We start from the raw sequence: 12,717 nt of genomic DNA on the forward strand, positions 1-12,717 counted from the left end.
CGAAGTTTTATTTAATAGGATTAATGAAATCGGTAGTTCCAACTGCAGTGGTGAAAGACGGTCGGCTACACGCCATCCGCATGTTGGTTACCTAGGATTCTCACATGACTAGGAATCAAGCAGAAATTCACTTTTGTGTTGTTGACGATTCATTTCAGCGATTATATTATGAATTTCGGTGACGGTAGGATGTCTAGAATACAAATCCTCTAAAGCTTGGAGAGCACTACTTGAATCGCTACAGGTAAGGATATGACGACGTTTTGATTTAATGATATTCAAAGCCATATTGAACCGAACACAAATTTTGTCATTTACAACAAAAGCGCATTCAACAGTATCATTCTGCTTCGATCCATGCTCTATGTATACTACTACGAGGTGTGTGAATAAAGTAATGAGATTGATAACACTGCGAGCGATCTGGCAACGCTGTTTCTACCGGTCTGTGCTAGACCGAATTATTCATCCCTTCCACATGCTCAGTACGAGTCTCAACTCCGTTCAGCCAACACATTATTTTTGGCAGCGCCATCGGTGAAGTTGTGTTACGAAAATGGAGCATCGAAATTTAGAGCGATGTTATGCAATCAAGTTTTGTGTTAACCTTGGGGAATCCTCGAGTGCGACCTTTGAAAAATTGAAACAGGCCTATGAGGAACATTGCTTATCAAGAGCACAAGTTTTCCGCCGGCACAAATCATATTTGGAAGGCCGAGAACACGTTGAAAATCAACCTCGCTCAGGGAGACCTTCAACTTCAAAATCTGACGAAAACGTTGAGCGAGTGAGGGTTCTTGTGAGATCAGACCGTCGTTTAACAACACGGATAATGAATGAACAGTTAAATTTAAACGCTTTCACCATACATCAAATTTTGACAGACAATTTGGACATGCAAAAGGTTTGTGTGAAATTGGTGCCGAAGAACTTCACAACGGAACAAAAGGACAATCGAAGAAACGTGTGCGTTGATCTTTTTGAGAAGATTGACAATGACCAATCTTCAATCGTGTGATCACAGGTGATGAATCCTGAATATTTGAGTACGATCCTAAAACAAAGCCAAGAGTGGCACACTTCGTCATCTCCTCGACCAAAAAATGTCAAATGAGCAAATCAAAGATCAAAACCGTACCGATTTTCTTTTTTGTCAGTAGGGGTATCGTGCATAAAGAATTTGTTCCTCCGGGACAAACTGTCAACCAAATGTTTTACAAAGGTGTCCTTGAAAGGTTCAGGAAAAGAGTAATTCGCGTGAGACCAGACATTACAGATAAGTGGATGCTTCATCATGACAATGCCCCGTGTCACACGGCCATTTCCATCAGGGAATTTTTGACCTCAAAACCCATTCCTATAGTTCCTCAATCCCCCTATTCACCTGATTTGAGTCCTTGTGACCTTTTCCTTTTCCGGAAATTGAAACGTGTCTTAACAGGACGTCATTTTGGAACGCTGGGGAACATTCAAAAGACTGTGACCGACCGGTTAAAAGCCCTACCGGTTGAAGCCTTTCGTCGCTGCTACCAGGATTGGGAACAACGACTCCGCCGGTGTATAACTGCCCAAGGGAACTACTTTGAAGGGGATAATATTGTTGTTTGAAAAAAATAAAAACTTTGGTAAGTAAAAAGTCAATCTCATTACTTTTCTCAAACACCTCGTATTTTTGGGTTTGTCTTAGATAGAAAATGGTAAAATATTTGCTAAAGGTCGAGAGAGGTTGTTAATATTTTATTATATACGGTGAGCATTAAAATTTACGGGATCGAATTTCCATAGAGGGTATGAACAGGGGTAGGTTGGGATAATAGAAGATGTGTCAAAATTTTAAATGTACATTAAACGCCGGGTGCGGACGTCCATTGGTGTTATATTACGTGGATAGTTTTCATACCGCGTTGGAAATGAGGGTTTGCGAGGACTGCTTTGTGAACCGGGCGATTTGGTTGTCCTTTAGACGAGTAGAGTAAGATAAGATGCTAGCAGCTGGTTCCCCCTATCCCAAAGCGATGGCTCATCGCAATCAACAAGTATGTTTGCGACCGATCTTGATCTAACCGCACCAGCGGGAAGACGAAGGAATTAAATTCAAAGAAATTATTTAATTCTGGAAGTTACATGATGAACACTGTACATGTTAAATAATATTTATAGAATTATGCTAGGTATATTCTAAATATAATGTTTTAAAGAAAATAATTTTACGAAACCCGATATGTAAAGCATTCATAAATACAACAACGAACGGTATAGTTATATAGCTTTTAATATCAGAGTTATTATTTCAGTTAAGTACAATTAAAAATGAGAACAGCTTCTTTATTCTAGTAAATTTCTTAGTATTAATAATGACGGATAATAGTGATTTTCATGTGAAATAAATTCACGTAATAATATATCTTAATGATCGATACCGAGGAATATTTAAACTTTTTAATGTATTAGCTGGGAATGAATACTCAAATAGTAAATTATTTTATATCGCAGTTATGAGAGCCGGGAAGTTGTTACTTAGTATTAATACAATAATAAAAATAATAAATCGGTGAGAAATTGAAAGCAAAATTAAATTATGTACATTCTTATGCTGATTAAAGGGTGAATGATATTACCGTGAGATTTAATGTGGAATATGGGTGCCGAACCTTTGTTTAATTAATACATCATCATTAAGACCTGTATTCAATTAAGGTATATATGTCGTATAGTAGTTTACGTTTATAATTTATTCGATTTAATTTTAATAACAAAGATCTTTACGGTTCATAGACCTTTCAACACTAAACATTACCGATAATATATTAACACATTTCTTTAAATGCGTATAAAATATTGTTTTGTTATTATATATACCGTTACTTATCGTTAATGAATCTGTTTTTCCTTCTTTCCAAACAAAAAAATTAACTTTTTTTAGTTATATTTATTCTATAGTGCTGTAGAGAACATCGTAAAACAAAAATTTTAAAACTGGCATTGATTCTGAACTTTTTCGTTTCTTTTATTAACTTTTAAAATTATTATTATTAACTTTATGATTATCCTTATTTTTACGGATAATAGTCACAGATGATCCTACGCTGATTATATACAATTGTTTATGTTTGACTGGGTATGAATGTTAAAGTTAGAATGAGAAGATTGAGCAAATATAAATTAACTCGTTAAATAAATATCAAAGTTAGATTTCGTAAGCGCCTCTCTACTACGCGATCAAAAATATTTTGTAACAAATTTGATATTTTTTTTAAAATTCTCGTTGCCTCTAGGTCCATGAATCAGAGATTTAAAAAAAAGCTGAAAACACAGCTGTAGAAGTAGTTGTTCCCGTCACACGGCTAAAGCTGCGTTCCGAGAAGTCGTGTAACTACGGGTTGATTCTGAAGCACGGCTTACGCAAACAATTTAATTAAAAATGTTTATCATTTTATATAATTATAACATTTTTTCGTTTATTTAATCCAATGATACTAATTAATCGCGCACTCATACCGTATTTAATTCGCGCGGGTGGTGCGGTACTAGCGGCAACTGTCGGTTCTAAATAAAGTAATTTAATTTCTCAACCTACATAGAATAAATTTGGTTTGTACAATCGGCGGAATAGTTTAGCCGCGAGGCTTAACGCATCAGGTACCGAATCAACCGGGCGATCGTGCTCGATACCCAGCCAGACGGAGTTATTTTTTTACGCTTTAAATATTATTCATTTATCTAATTCTACCGGTCACCTGTGACATCACAACATAGCAGTCGATTACAACAGAGGTACGTCACTGCTTCTTGTGATAATAATCGGTAAAATTGACGCAGTATGCCCGCTTAGCCACAAGTTTAGAGACTTTTTTTGGGGTGAGGGTGCGATTATGCAAAACTTTTTTTGAAATATTTTTATTTTTTACTCGATATTAAATATGCTTTAGAAAAATATAACCTTAATTACGCAAAATCTTGAGATACTGAGGATGACCTTGCTCTACAGCCGCACCCCAAATTTAATGACATTAATGCCTTATTTTTTGTTTTTTGTCTTCAGTCATTTGACTGGTTTGATGCAGCTCTCCAAGATTCCCTATCTAGTGCTAGTCGTTTCATTTCAGTATACCCTCTACATCCTACATCCTACATCCCTAACAATTCTTTACATATTCCAAACGTGGCCTGCCACATAATTTTTCCCTTCTACCTGTCCTTCCAATATTAAAGCGACTATTCCAGGATGCCTTAGTATGTGGCCTATAAGTCTGTCTCTTCTTTTAACTATATTTTACCAAACGCTTCTTTCTTCATCTATTTGCCGCAATACCTCTTCATTTGTCACTTTATACACCCGTCTGATTTTTAACATTCTCCTATAGCACCGCATTTCAAAAGTTTCTAATCTTTTCTTCTCAGATACTCCGATCGTTCAAGTTTCACTTCCATATAAAGCGACACTTCAAACATACGCTTTCAAAAATCTTTTCCTGACATTTAAATTAATTTTTGATGTAAACAAATTATATTTCTTGCTGAAGGCTCGTTTAGCTTGTGCTATTCGGCATTTTATATCGCTCCTGCTTCGTCCATCTTTAGTAATTCTACTTCCCAAATAACAAAATTCTTCTACTTCCATAATCTTTTCTCCCCCTATTTTCACATTCATGCTCTATGCCAATTCCCTATATATACAAGTAATCTGACCGAGTTTGGTCAAAATCGGTCCGGTAGTTTTGAAGATATAAGATGATTTAGAGGCCAACACCGAACACACACGCACATACATACGAACATCCGGACATCTGGAAAATTTCCATCCGGTTTTTTGGGTTCCTTAGGTGTCAAAACGTCAAGATCCGGTAAAAACTGCAATGCCAAAATTGTACCGATTGCAATACTTTCCCTTCTAGATTTAATAGCGCTATCTAGACGGGAAAGTAGACATTAAGGTTTTAGCTTAAATTACCGCACGATTCCTGAAATTTATTCGTAGTTAGATGGTAATAGATTGTAGATCGACGCCATAGCCGGGCCTGGCGTTTCCCTCATCTGGCGGCTAGAGGCAAAGTTACCTCTCAGAACCGTGTTCATTCTTAACGGGGATCCGGTTCCGGGAAGCAGGCTTAACAAAGAAAAGAATATCGGAGCCAAGAATCGTTAATAGAATCTCCGACAGAATCTTTCTTGTTTCTTTATCTAGAGATAGTGATAATTACATTGAAGATAGCGATGTCAGCGAGGAAAGCAGATAATTTCTAGCCGAGGATTTAAACAGATAATTTATTTTCCAGTAAGTAAAGTTACAGTAATAACCATCTATCGCAATATTTACCGTATAATTAGTAATAGATTATATTGTGTCATCCATATGTACAGTACAGAATTAGTCGGCTGTATTTTATTTCAAAATTGTTGCATTCATTTGTTAAAAATAGAACAATTATTTGGTAAAGGGGATTTCTAAGAGCGAGGAACATGTTTTTACGTCGGGGAGTAATCGTCACCACTCCAAGCCGCCGTAATTTAGCAGCGACTATATATATATATAAATCTTAGTATATATATATGTATAAATCCTAGCATATATAAATCCTTCCGAAATTTTTCAGTGCTAAAATTGTTTTTTTTAGTTAGAGGGAGGAATGAAATGACAAGATTTGCAAAAAAAAACCCAAGCGTGTAAATTTTCGTCCGATTAGCGTACTTTCCCTTATATAATTTAGTAAATTGTGTACGAGTATTTATATAATTTAAACGGTCAGAAAAGTAAAATTTAAATATTAAAAAGCCTTAAAATATTAGATAATCAGCTTTCACCAATATTCTTTAAAATTTAAATAATTATTTTTTTTTACATTTAAAAATTTAGATATTTTAAAAATTAAACAACTAGTACTAGATTTTTTAAGCGTTTTGTATATGGTGAAATTCATCTGTTAAGCCTAACTTTTAACAGTACAAATAAATGCATTTTAAAACAAGAACACAATAGACAAAAGAAGAATGAGTCGTATTTCTTAAGATAATATTTTGCAATAAAATTGTGATACGTAGGTATTGTCTTTATTAAACAAAATACATAGAAGTTTGAAGAATGAAAAACATTTAAATCATGTCAGTAATCAGTAATTTGTTTTAATTTATTTATTTTGTTGTTTTTTTATTTTAAGGAAATAGAAATAAACTTTCTATTTCATTATATTATTGTGAGGGATCAAATACCGTATAATTAACTGGATGCATCCAACTATAAACATTAAACAAATATAATCCAACTTTTTTTACTAAGCGCCACAATTATTTATTTTTTTAAATTGTGTTGTAAGCAGAATAAAAAACTGATTTCATAATTTTATTCATTAAATTTCTAATTTTCTATTAAATAAATAGTATAATTAATAAATTATTTATATTTCATGTAGTTACGAGATTTTTTAATGGTGAAATACAGAATGACGTCTAGATGTACGGAATATCGTGGATTTGATATATAGAATAAGATCTTTTAAAACAGCTGACGTTAAAAAAAATCGAAAATTATTTTTTTAATTATCTAATTCAATTTTAATTTTATTATCAAATAAATGAAAACCTCTATTTTAATTAGATTAGAAGTATTTGCATTACAATCGAATACTTTATAAAGTAAAATACCGACAGAACCTTTTTAAAAAAATTCGCTACAAAAAGTTCTACATTTATGCTGTGTACATAGTTTATTATATTAGGGGATGTCTGCTAATCGGGTAAAATTTTACATGCCGGGATTTTAGCAGATTTCGACGTTTCATAACTGCTGTTACAAAAAAAAAGTTTTTTAATAATATTATAAAATTAAATAAACCAAAAAAAAGTTTTTAGAGTTAAAAAAACGATATTTTTAAACTTTGATCGGCACCCCCACTCGTAATATTCCCCTCAAAGTATTTGTTTCTGGTCGCTTGCACCACCACTACTGTGCCTAGGAAGACATTAAAAAAAAAGTTCTGTTAAAGACTATGCAATAAATAAAGATGCTTTATTTCAATTTTCCGGAAGAGGGGATTTCGGGGTAACTTTCTTTTAAACGGTAAGCTAAGCTTTCACACACGTAGTGAGCTTAATGTAGAGTAGGCTATGGTTGCAAGTCGAGCACTGGACTCGAGCAAGGAAGCATCGCCATTAGTCGGCTCCGGTTAGTTTAGCTTTTGGTGCGGTAACCCTGTGGTTTTAGCCTTTATTGTTTAGTTTTATAAAAATATAGAGTAGGACAAGTGTTTTGGTGTATGAATTGTTAAATTAGGTTAATAATTGGCTGAGATATAACGTTTTTAGTGTTAAATACGGTGGCCGCGTGGCGGCAAACAGTGAGTTACTTAGATTTAATTTTTAAATACTATATATCGGCGTTAAGTTCTTGTAGATTGTAGGTTTTGTTATTTGAAGTGCAAAAAACCAAACCCGGTCAAAAACGGTTCGTTAGTTATTTAATTATTAATTATTTTGTGTTATAAGTGGTGGACCACGTGGCGACATTTTGTAAGTACGTTCTATTTAAGTTAATTTTAGGGCCAGACGCGGGAAAAATATATATACTTTTTCGTTTTTAGTAGTAGTTTTTAGTTGCAAAGGAAAAAACAGTGTTTGTTAAGCGTAGAATTAGTAATTAGAGTTTTTAAGTGATTTTTTAAGTTAGGTTAAGCACGTGGCGAGAAGGCGGAAGCGTTGGTAGCAGGTCTGCCAACGTGTTTTTTATCGTAGAGATAAATTATCGTAAACTCTTTTTACGATAATTTTTATCGTCAATCGATTAATCGATTATTTTTTATCTTGTACGGTTTTATTGTCTTTGCTCGTCCAGCTTCGGGCGGGCAAAATTCAAATTGAATTTACGGACTTAGAATATTTTTTCGATTTCTTCAAAATTTTTTCTAAGTCCTCACAACAAGTTTATATAGGGAAACCTTGTTTGCCCTATATCTCAGGCTAGGGGACACCTAGCCCCAAACCCTTTTGGGTCTAGGCCGGACCCCCCCCCCTGACCCCCCCCCCCACCCCCCCCCCCCTCCCCCCCTCAAGTTTCGCGGGGAGCATTTTTCTCACCCCCCCCCCGGACCAAAAATTTTTTTTCTACCCCTCTCCCCCAAAAAGTTTGCCCTTCCTATAGAGATCACTTTCCTTCCCCGCACTTTTTTTTCTCCCTCCACCGGTTCGCCCGCTAGAGGCATTTTTTTCTTATTTTCCCATACTCTTCCATTCCTTTTTACTGACTCCTTCCCTACTTCACGTCGGCATGCCGAGGAAGAGGATACGGAGTGCAGGCAGCGACGACTCTGCGGAGGAGGGCCAAAGGGCGTCGCACCCAGATCTTTTGGATCTACGAAACGAAGTGAATAAGCTGCTGGCCTTGATTCGCGATAATAACAACACCAAGCGCGAGATCAAGGAGGCAGCTTGGATTCTCGACAAGCAGGTCGATGCCGTAATGGACAGGGTGGACGGCCTGCTTGTCAAAGAAACGAACGAGATGGCGACCCAGACGGAGCCGGAAGTGGGTGCCATGGACGTTGCTGAGGCCTCTGGAGAGGAGGTTGAGGCGCAACTGGAGACGGGAGTCGCACCGGAGCAGCTTCCGGGCCTTGTCTCCAGGAAATGGCCCGGGAGATGTTTCCGGTTCACCGAGGTAAAGGAGGGGTTTCCGGAGGAGGAAGCCGGTCAGCGAGTCGCCGTGGTGCTGGACTTGGGTGGCAACAAAAAGGGTGACTTTGCGCGAGGGGTATGCGACAGGGCGCCGCGCATATGCAGGATGCTCAATGACCGCAAAGTCACGCCTGGGAGTGTTCTTCGGGACTCGGTGGGGGCGGAAGTCTTGCTCGGGGAGGCGAATGGGACCCTGAGTGAGACGTTCGTCCTGGCAGTGGACCTGGAGTTGCCGATGGGAGAGATGGCTCGACACGTCGTCGAGGGCCTGCAGAAGATAGAGGGCGTCGCAGGTGGAGCGATTCCGGTGGCGATGGTCGCCGGGAAAGGGATGAGCTGTGTGCGGCGCCTTCAGGAGTACATGGCGAGGAGGGACGGCGTGCATCGGGTCATCTATGCAGCCAAGGAGGAACCAGGCCGCAGGAGGACGGCTACCATACCATCTAAACCGGCGACACCGACGAGGACAGTCGTCATCCAAAAGGAGGGACTGTCGTACGCTCAGCTGCTCCGAGAGGTTAAGGCGGGGACTGGTGACGAACTTGCGGGGGCGGTAGTCTCTGCGAAGAAGGGACGCGGAGAAGGCCTTGAAATTAAGATCACCGACACGGCGGGTGAAGCTAAGGCCCTCTCCGAGAGGATACAGGGACGCCTCCAAGGAGTGAGGATCACACCGGGGGGCCGAGGGGAACGGCCGATTCCGGTAGTAGTAAAGGGCCTGGACTGCGAGGTGACCAAGGAGGAGTTGCTGCAGGCGGTGAAGGTGGCGTTGCCGGACGAAGAGCACTGGGCAACGAAGGTGACTTCCTTGCGATCTGCGTACGGGCAGGCCCAAAACGCGACGGTGGTCCTCGCCAGGAGGGCAGCTGAGGTACTACTGGCCAGAGAGAGGTTGCGCATCGGGTGGCAGTCGTGCCGTGTGCTCAGATGGGAGGAGGATCCCAGATGTTATCGCTGCTGGGAGCAGGGGCACAGGGCGGCGACCTGCAAGGGGCCGGATAGATCTAAGGCCTGCTACAACTGCGGAGGGGCGGGCCACTACAAACGGGATTGCAAAGAGCAGCCGAACTGCAGCAAATGCAAGATGGCCGGCCACAGCTTTGGCGATAGGTGTTGTAAGGGTACGACCGGCCAGAAATGAGGCTGCTCTACATCAATGCAAACAGGAGCGGGCTGGTCCATGACCTCCTGTGGGAAGCTGCATCTCGAGACTGCGCCGACTTCGTGTTGGTGTCTGAACCGAATGAAAGAATGGTCAGGGACGGGGGCTGGCTGACTGACCGACGGGTGGACGTTGCATTGAGGGACCTCACAGGGAAACATGCAGTCTCCAACAGACATCCTGGGGACGGGTTCGTTAGGGCGAAAGTGGGGGAGATTTACATCTACTGCTGCTACATCTCCCCCAACTCCTCGTGGGAGAACTACGTGGAGTTCCTTAGCGGACTCGGCGACGATCTCCAAAGGGCTGGGGTTCCCGCCCTTGTTGTGGGGGACTTCAATGCAAAAAATGCTGAAGTAGGTGGTGAGATAACAGACGAGCGAGGAGAGGAGTTGGCGGCGCTGACCGCCTCGCTCGGGTTGGTCAGCCTCAACGACGGCACCCCTACCTTCTGGAGGGGTACTAGGGGTTCGGTCCTTGATCATGTCTACATCACGGACACGGCGGCTCGGAGAGTGGAGAGATGCGAGGTGTTGGAGGAAGAACTAGGCAGCGACCACAGGGGAATCTGGATTGAGCTGGGTGGCCCGCGACCGGCGGAGCGGCAGGCGACGTGGTTTGTCGGCGAAAGGCATCTACCGGGGCTCCGGAGGCGGCTTGCGGACCGCTTCGATGAAGCTTACCCGCAACATCCGGAGGAACTGGCAGTGGCGGTTCAGCAAGCCTGTGAAGAAGAACTGACGGCTGTAAGGAGCCCCAGGAGGAAAGTGTACTGGTGGACCGCGACGATTGGCGAGATCAGGGCTAACGTGCAGCGTCTGAGGCGTCGCCTCAACAGGAGTCGAGCACGGGAGAGAGACGACGTCGAGGAGCTGGCGCGCGACCTGAGAGCTGAGAGGAATCGTTTGAAGAGGGAGATCCGGAAGGAGAAGAGCGAGTCGTGGAAGGGACTCCTCGACCAACTACAAGATGATCCTTGGGGGCAAGCCTACAAGCTTGTCACCAAGCGGTTGGGGAGAAGACTGCCGGTCATCGCCGGGGACATGATCGGCGGTATAGTTGAATCGCTCTTCCCCAGTTTACCTGAGGTGGAGTGGCAAGTGGCACCGATGGACGACGCCAGACGGATCTCCCTTCCAGAACTTCAGGGAGCCGCTGCGAGGATTAACATCAAGAAGAGCCCGGGCCCAGACGGGGTGCCGGGGGCAGTGGCTCGGATGGTCGTGGAGGCGTTCCCATGGTTGGTGCTGGACTGTATGAACAGTGCCTTCGTGCGGGGCGTCTTCCCGGCCTGCTGGAGGGTCGCGCGACTGGTCTTGCTACCAAAGCCGGGCCGAGCCCAAGGCGATCCTGGAGCATTCCGACCGGTGTGCTTACTTAGCACACTAGGTAAAGTTTATGAACGGGTCGTCGAGGGTAGGCTGACGGCGGAAGTAGAGGCGGGGGGAGGCCTATCCCCTCGCCAATACGGATTCAGAAAAGGCAGATCCACGGTCCATGCAGTACGGGATGTGATGCAATTCGTCGACACTGCCGCGGCAGGCACTTGGAGAACCAGGATGATTCCGGCCCTGGTGTTGCTCGATGTCCGCAACGCCTTCAATAGCTTGCCCTGGGAGATCATTGGGCAGGCGTTGGAGGAGAGGGGAATCTCCGGTCAGCTCCAGCATATTTTGAAGGAGTACTTGAGCGACCGGAGAGTGTACGCTGATACTGATGCCGGACAGCGGATGTTCCACATGAGAGCGGGGGTCCCCCAGGGTTCTGTTTTGGGACCGCTCTTGTGGAACATCGCATACGATGGAGTGCTGCGGCAGCAGTATCCCGAGGGGGTGGAGGTCATCGGATTCGCGGATGACCTGGCCCTGCTGATAAAAGGAGCGACGGAGCGGGAGATCGAGACGAAGGGGAACGAGGCGCTGAGGAGAGTTCACCTTTGGATGGCTGCGCACGGGCTGTCGATAGCCCCAGAGAAGTCGGAGGCTGTCATCTTCACCGGGAGGCGGCCACTGCGAGACATTCGTCTGGCTATCGACGGCGCAGAAATCAGAAGGGTGCGAAAGGCGAAGTACCTCGGGGTCTGGGTGGACAGCAATCGTTCATTCGGGCCCCACGTCGAGGAGGCTGTCTTGAAGGGTGAGCGCCTCTTAGCGGCGATCTCCCGCCTCATGGCAAACACGGCAGGGCCGACGGAGAAGAAGAGGAAGGTCATCGCGACAACGGTGACTTCCGTACTGCTCTACGCGGCCCCAGCATGGAGCAGGGCTGTGGGCGTAGAGAAGTACCGTCGGAAGCTGGAGTCGATCCATAGGAGGCTGCTCCTGCGCACATGTTGTGCGTATCGAACAGTCTCCTACGACGCGATCTGTGTCGTCGCGGGATCCCCACCAATCGACTTACTGGTTGAGGAAAGATGTATGAGGTTTGGTGGGGTCTCAAAGGAAGAGGCGAGGGCACGGATCCTGGATCGGTGGCAGGAGAGATGGGCAGTGAGCCAGGCGGGCCAGTGGACCAGGCGCCTGATCCCGGACGTGAGAGCTTGGGTGGGGCGACGGCATGGAGAGGTGGACTATTTCCTCACCCAGCTGCTCACGGGCCACGGCGATTTCGGCAGTTACCTGCACAGGTTTAAACGCAGGAGATCAGCGACGTGCAGGTACTGCGACGAAGTGGACACGGTCGAGCACACTTGGTTCGACTGTGCCCGGTGGGACGTCGAGAGGAGAAGGGTAGCGGCGTTCTCACCCGACGATGTGGTCAGGCGGATGGTCGGGTCCTCACAGGGATGGCAGGAGTCTGCAGACCTGGCTCACACCATTTTGGACTCGAAGGCCAAAGAGGAACCCCCTCGGTTGCGTGCACGCCTATGAGATGCGGCTTCTGATGGATGA

General features: G+C 43.7%; 1 protein-coding gene across 2 annotated transcripts in view; it reads left to right on the forward strand.

The window, feature by feature from the left end:
- The window catches only part of T48 (FU domain-containing protein T48), a 476,986-nt gene that overhangs the window by 305,020 nt on the left and 159,249 nt on the right, over positions 1 to 12,717 (forward strand). The window lies entirely within an intron of this gene.

This window comes from Lycorma delicatula, chromosome 9 (genome assembly GCF_047948215.1).
Source record: "Lycorma delicatula isolate Av1 chromosome 9, ASM4794821v1, whole genome shotgun sequence".
Taxonomy (NCBI): Eukaryota; Metazoa; Arthropoda; class Insecta; order Hemiptera; family Fulgoridae; genus Lycorma; species Lycorma delicatula.